Source organism: Lynx canadensis, chromosome B1 (assembly GCF_007474595.2).
Source record: "Lynx canadensis isolate LIC74 chromosome B1, mLynCan4.pri.v2, whole genome shotgun sequence".
NCBI classification, from domain to species: Eukaryota; Metazoa; Chordata; class Mammalia; order Carnivora; family Felidae; genus Lynx; species Lynx canadensis.
Window position 1 is genome coordinate 151,316,857 of NC_044306.2, and position 6,426 is coordinate 151,323,282.

General features: G+C 38.3%; 1 pseudogene; it reads right to left on the minus strand.

Annotated features, from left to right (window-relative positions):
• Nucleotides 1-4,883, minus strand: part of LOC115513067 — a 74,479-nt pseudogene extending 69,596 nt beyond the window's left edge.
• Nucleotides 4,884-6,426: the final 1,543 nt, after the last annotated feature.

The following is a 6,426-nucleotide window of genomic DNA, read 5'->3' on the forward strand; positions in this document are numbered from 1 at the left end:
AGAGAGAATCCCAAGCAGGCTCTGAACTGTCATGTCAGCACAGAGGCCAACACAGGGCTCAATCTCACAAACCATGAGATCATGACCTGAACTGAAATCAAGAATTGGACCCTTAACCGAATGAGACACCCCAGTGCCACTATTATCTGAATTATATACTGCAGAATCCAGAAGCAGCCAGCCTGATAGATTGCTGGAATGGGCTACTGAAGGCACAGCTGAAGCACTTATTCAAAAGCAGTAGTTGTGGACATGGTGGGGGGCATACTACAGGTTATAGCATGCCCACTGAGTCAAAGAGTCTATATGATATTATGAGCTCAGTTAATTGGTCTGGGAACAAAGGAGTGGAAACAGGAATGCATCCACTTACCACTATTTCCAAATACCCACTGGGGGATTACATTTACTTTCCCTGGAACTTTGGACTCTGAAAGTTAGAGGCACTGGTTCTCAAAGGGACTTTACTCTTGTTAGGGGATGCAGCAAGGATTTATTTGAACTACAAGCTAAAGTTGCTGCCTGAGCACTTCAGACTCCTTATGTCCAGGGGCCAGTAGTCAATAAGAGGAATTAAGATATTGGTAGGGATAATTGACCTGATTATCAAGAGGAGGCAGGGCTACTGTTACTATGGGAACAAAGAATAATATATGTGAAACTCTGCACTCATTTGAGTGCCTATTGGTGATTTCTTGACCAACTGTGATTATAGACAAGATTATAGATTATATAGCAACCCGTATATAAGAATGATATATTACAGCACAGACCTTTAAGAAATGAGGATATAGATCATACCCTCAAGTAGGCCATTGTGACCACCAAAGGTAATAGTTTATGCAGGGAAAATTTAAATAGTGGAAGAAGCAGATGATTTCAGTCTTGGAACCAACTGCAGTGACAGGGGTTGTATGTAGTTCTTTTCCCTAACTCATCTTTTCTAAGTTTTCCTTTTGTAAGAAAGTTCCATCAGAGTCCTGAAGCTCCCCACACATATATGGAGAAGTGGATCCACATGGTGCAAGGAGGGGACTATGGCAGAGATAGAGTTCTCAGATTGCCCCTCAAGAAAGAGCTCATGGCCCTGCTTTCCAAACTGTGTTTAGCTAGCAGCCTCTAGCTATTAACTTCTTTGGGCCCACTGCTAGTTTTTTTTTTTTTTTTTTTTTTTTTTTTAATTTTTTTTTTTTAACGTTTATTTATTTTTGAGACAGAGAGAGACAGAGCATGAATGGGGGAGGGTCAGAGAGAGGGAGACACAGAATCCGAAACAGGCTCCAGGCTCTGAACTGTCAGCACAGAGCCCGACGCGGGGCTCAAACTCATGGACTGCGAGATCATGACCTGAGCCGAAGTCGGCCGCTTAACCGACTGAGCCACCCAGGCGCCCCTAGCCCACTTCTAGTTTTGAGTGAAGGTAACCTTCTTCTGGTTAGCCAATGACAGAGAAAGATTCTGGTACAAAGGCCTACACATTTTTGCCCAATGCATTAGAACTATTTAACGGATATTCTTCCCTTTGGAGCTTCTCTGGTGTTATCTTAGACTTTGTCAAATCTGCAATTCAGGCTAATGGCTCCCCTACCCAATCCTGCTTCCTCTTTTTTCCTTACACAGGTGTTACTCCTTGATAACACTTTGAATCTTCTCAGAAAGCTCAAATGGCTCACAAACCAAAGCATATACTGTATATATATTAAAACTTGTGAGACACTCCAGCACTATTCCCTAAGATAAAAAAAAAATCAGGACATGTTCCAGATCAGTAATTAGAAAACTTTAGGGGAGGGAATGGGTAGAGAAAAAGTGGCAAAGAGGTATTGTGTGAGAGCAGATGAGAAATATTAGGGGTAAACAATGTTGGAAAATGACAGAATAATAGTCTAATGCTGATTTGTTTTCCATATTCTGGAAAACTCAAACTAGGGAGCTACTTTAAACCTTAATGGGAGTAAGTTTAAAACTAATAAAATAAATATCTTTTTTTATTATGTGTAACTATAGACTTAGGATAATAGTTACTTCTGAAGAAAGTTGAGACTGAAATACAGGTTCAAAAGACCTTCCAAATTTTGTGATGATAAATACATAATCATTAATTGAGGAAATGTTTGAGGCCATAAATTTACATTTATTTTTGAAGTTGATTTTTGGGAATATACCCATTCTTTCTTTCAGTGAATCCTTTGGATTTGCTATCAGAGACAGAATGCTGTGTGGGATGCCTGAGGTCTGGGGGAAGTGGTACCCAGATTTATATGTTCTTAGACATGGGTGCTCTCTTTTCCAGGCTAAATATCATTAACTTCATTCCCTGAAGGAATATAAGACATTTCTCTTAGAAGAAAATAAAGCATAATGACTGTCTTCAAATAGTTGAAAGGCTGGTACTATGGCCAAAGGGTAAATAGTGGAAGGAAGGAGATATTAACCTAGTGCAGGAAAGACCTGCACATAGAGATATCTTCACAAGGTGTTAAGCTCCCTGTCGCTGGGAGTGTTCAAGCAAAGGAGGGACAGACATATCAAGGAAGTAGTAGAAGAAAATTTGGGAGGGCATTTATCTAGGTGATGTTAAGACTCTTTCCTAGTCTAAGTTTAAGGAGTTGAAATTAGGATCTAACATCACACGAGGGTCTGCTCTTCAGATTGCATTACATGGACTTCAAAACAAAAGAAAAGGGGCTAAGATACAGAAGCTGTAATACCTATGGAGGCTATAGGACAGATTGTATAATAAACTAGCAGCAAAAGTACTAAAGGTACATTATAAGGTTGTCCAATATCTTTCTCTAGAGGACTTAAAATGTATATAAAATCCTCAGATGTTATCTAGAATAACTGAATTCTGGCCCATTCTGAGGAGGTTGGGATACCAAAGGTGAATATATTTGAGCGTCTTCAATGTCTTACTTGGTCCCAAGATTTGATTCTTTGAATTTGTGCTGTCTTTAGAAAAATAGGTAATTTATCAATGAAATGTCTAAGTTAGGAGAGCCCCATTACAAATGTAACAAAGAAGGTTATCATCTATAGTGTTGGCTATTATGGTATAAGGAGAATGTGTTATTTTATAACATACATGCGTATGAGGAATAGGTCTGGTATGGAAAAACATATACAGGCATACTTTGGAAGTATTTCGAGTTTGTCTTCAGGTCACTGCAATAAATCTTTACTGTGAATATCACAATTAAGTGAGTCAAATGAAGTTTTGGTTTCCCAGTGAATATAAAAGTTATATTTACACAATACTCTAGTGATTAAGGTAGTATTTGCTGAAAGTTGGGGTAGCTGTGGTGATTTCTTAAAGTAAGGCAACAATGAATTTGCTGTACCAATCGACACTTCCTTTCACAAATCACTACTATGTGTCATGCAAGGCTATTCAACAGCCTTTTACCTATGGTAGAACTTCTTTCAAAATTGGAGTCCATCCTCTCAAACTCTGCTGTTGCTTTATTAGCTGAGTTTATGTAATATTCTAAATCCTTTGTTGTCATATCAACAACCTTCAAAACATCTTCTCGAGGAGTAGATTCCATATCAAAAAACCACTTTCTTTGTTCATCCATAAGAAGCAACTCCTCATCCTTCAAAGTCTTATCATGAGATGGCAGCAATTCAGTCACATCTGTACACTCCCTCCACTTCTAGTTCTGTTGCTATTTCTACCACATCTTCAGTGACTTCCTCCACTGAAGCCGTGAGCCCCTCAAAGGCAACCATGAGGGTTGGAATCAACTTGTTCCAAACTCCTGTTGATGTTGACACTTTGACCTCTTCCTGTGAGTCATAAATGTTCTTAATGGCATCTAGAATGATGAATCTTTTCCAGAAGGTTTTCAATTTACTTTGCCCAGATTCATCAGAAGAATCACTGTCTTTGGCAGCTACAGCCTTCCAAAATGTATTTCTTAAATAATAAGACTTGAAAGTTGAAATCACTTCTTGATTCACGGGCTGCAGAATGGATGTTTTGTTAGTGGGCATGGAAACAACATTAATCTCTGTATATCTCCATCAGAGCTCTTGGGTGACCAGGTGCATTGTCAATGAGCAGTAATATTTTGACAGGATTTTTTTCTTAGCAGTAGTTCTCAATAGTGGGCTTAAAATATTCTGTAAAGCATGTTGTAAACAGATGCTGTCATCCAGGCTGTGTTGTTCTATTTCTATAGCACAGACAGAGTAGATTTAGCATAATTCTTAAGGGCCCTAGGATTTTTGGAATGGTAAATGACTATTGGCTTTTACTTAGTCACCAGCTGCATTAGCTTCTAACAGGAGAGTCAGCTTGTACTTTGAGGCTTTGAGGCCAGGTATTGACTTCTCCTCTTCAGCTAGGAGAGTCCTAGATGGCATTTTCTTCCAACAGTAGGCTGTTTGATCTACACTGAATATCTGTTGTTTATGTAGCCACCTTCATTAATTATCTTAGCTAAATCATTTAGATAACTTGATGCAGATTCTACATCAGCACTTGAGGCCTCATCTGGCACTTTTATTTTTATGGAGAATGGCTTCTTTCCTTAAACCTCATGAACTAACCCCTGCTAGCTTCAAACTTTTCTTCTGCAGTTTCCTTACCTCTCTCAGCCTTCAAATAGTGAAGAGAGTTAGGGTCCTACTCTGGGTTCATCTTGGGCTTAAGGAAATAGTGTGGCTGCTTTGATCTTTTATGTAGACCACTAAAACCCTCTCCATATTATTAATAAGGCTGTTTTACTTTCTTATTATTTGAGTGTTCACAGGGGTAGCACCTTTCATTTCCTTCAAAACCTTTTCCTTTACATTCACAACTTGACTGCTTGGTACAAGAGACCTCGCCTTTGGTCTATGCTGGCTTTCAACATGCTTTCCTCACTAAGCTTAATCATTTCTAGTTTTTTTTTTTTTTTTTTAATTTTTTTTTTCAACGTTTATTTATTTTTGGGACAGAGAGAGACAGAGCATGAACGGGGGAGAGTCAGAGAGAGAGGGAGACACAGAATCGGAAACAGGCTCCAGGCTCTGAGCCATCAGCCCAGAGCCTGACGCGGGGCTCGAACTCACGGACCGCGAGATCGTGACCTGGCTGAAGTCGGACGCTTAACCGACTGCGCCACCCAGGCGCCCCTCTAGTTTTTGATTTAAAGTGAGAAACATGTAGCTCTTCTTTTCACCTAAACACTTAGGACTGTTATGAAGGGTTACTAATTCTCCTAAGTTCATTATTGTTGCATCTCAGGGAAAAGGGAAACCATGGAGGGGGGCGGGTGGAGAGAGAGAGAGAGAGAGAGTGAGCTAGAATAGCCAGTAGGCAGAGCAGTCAGGACACAGACAGCATTTGTTAATTAAGTTTGCTGTATTTATATGGGCATGGTTTGTGGTGCCCCAAACAACTACAATGGTAACATCAAAGATTGCTGATCACAGATCACCCTAACAAATATAATAATAATGAAAAAGTTTGAAATATTACAAGAATTACAAAAACATGACACAGACACAGAGTGAGCAAATGCTGTTGGAAAAAATGGTGTTGATAAAGATGCAGGTTTGCCCCAAACCTTCAATTTGTAAAAAATGCATTATCTGTGAAGCACAATAAAGTGAAGCATAATAACATGAAGTATGCCTGTGGTGGAGTTTTATTATATTTAAAGAAACAAAAATGAGGATAAATCCATATTATGTTCATAAAGCCAATACAAAATCAAATTATGGATTTAGAAGTAGTTTAAAGCCTATTTGAAAGCCTTTAAAGCCCAAAGAATAGTGATCAAAATAATTCACAACAGTTTGTCATTTGTTAGATTTTATTTTCATAGTTATATGAAAATTCCAGTTTATATTTACCCTTCATTGAGATGCTTATATGTGGATTAAATACAATTTAGGTTTGAGTGAGTGACTTCAGAAATTGTATGACAGAATAAATAGGCAGCATGAATTTAGAATGCACTCTGCTTCAGGGGATTGGTTGTAACATTAGAGGGAAAAAAAAGACATGAGGCTTTCAGTTGTGAAAATTGATAGTAGGAAAATAAATTAACTTCATTTCATCAAAACTTTGTTGTTTTAGCAATTTGCTCTGTGCTGTGAGCTCTATGCTGCTAGGAATCACCAGTCTAGTGTTTCTAGCATAGTGTTTCCCTTAGTTTGGGAAATAGGACTCATCTTCATAAAGAGATACATAGTAGTGTCAGAAATAACATGAGCTCTGGAGTCCAATTTTGTTTAAAAAGAGGTTAAATAAGAGTAAATATGGCTTATTTCCACTTGAGCAGAGCTATGTTTTTGTGCTTAGTCAAGTAGATTGAACATTCTAATAATTTTGAAAAATTATGAAAAATTTTATCATGCTTGGGCTTGATTAGTTGGTCAGATACAGAAACATTTACAATTATAGTTTGGTGAAGTTACCTATATGGACTAATT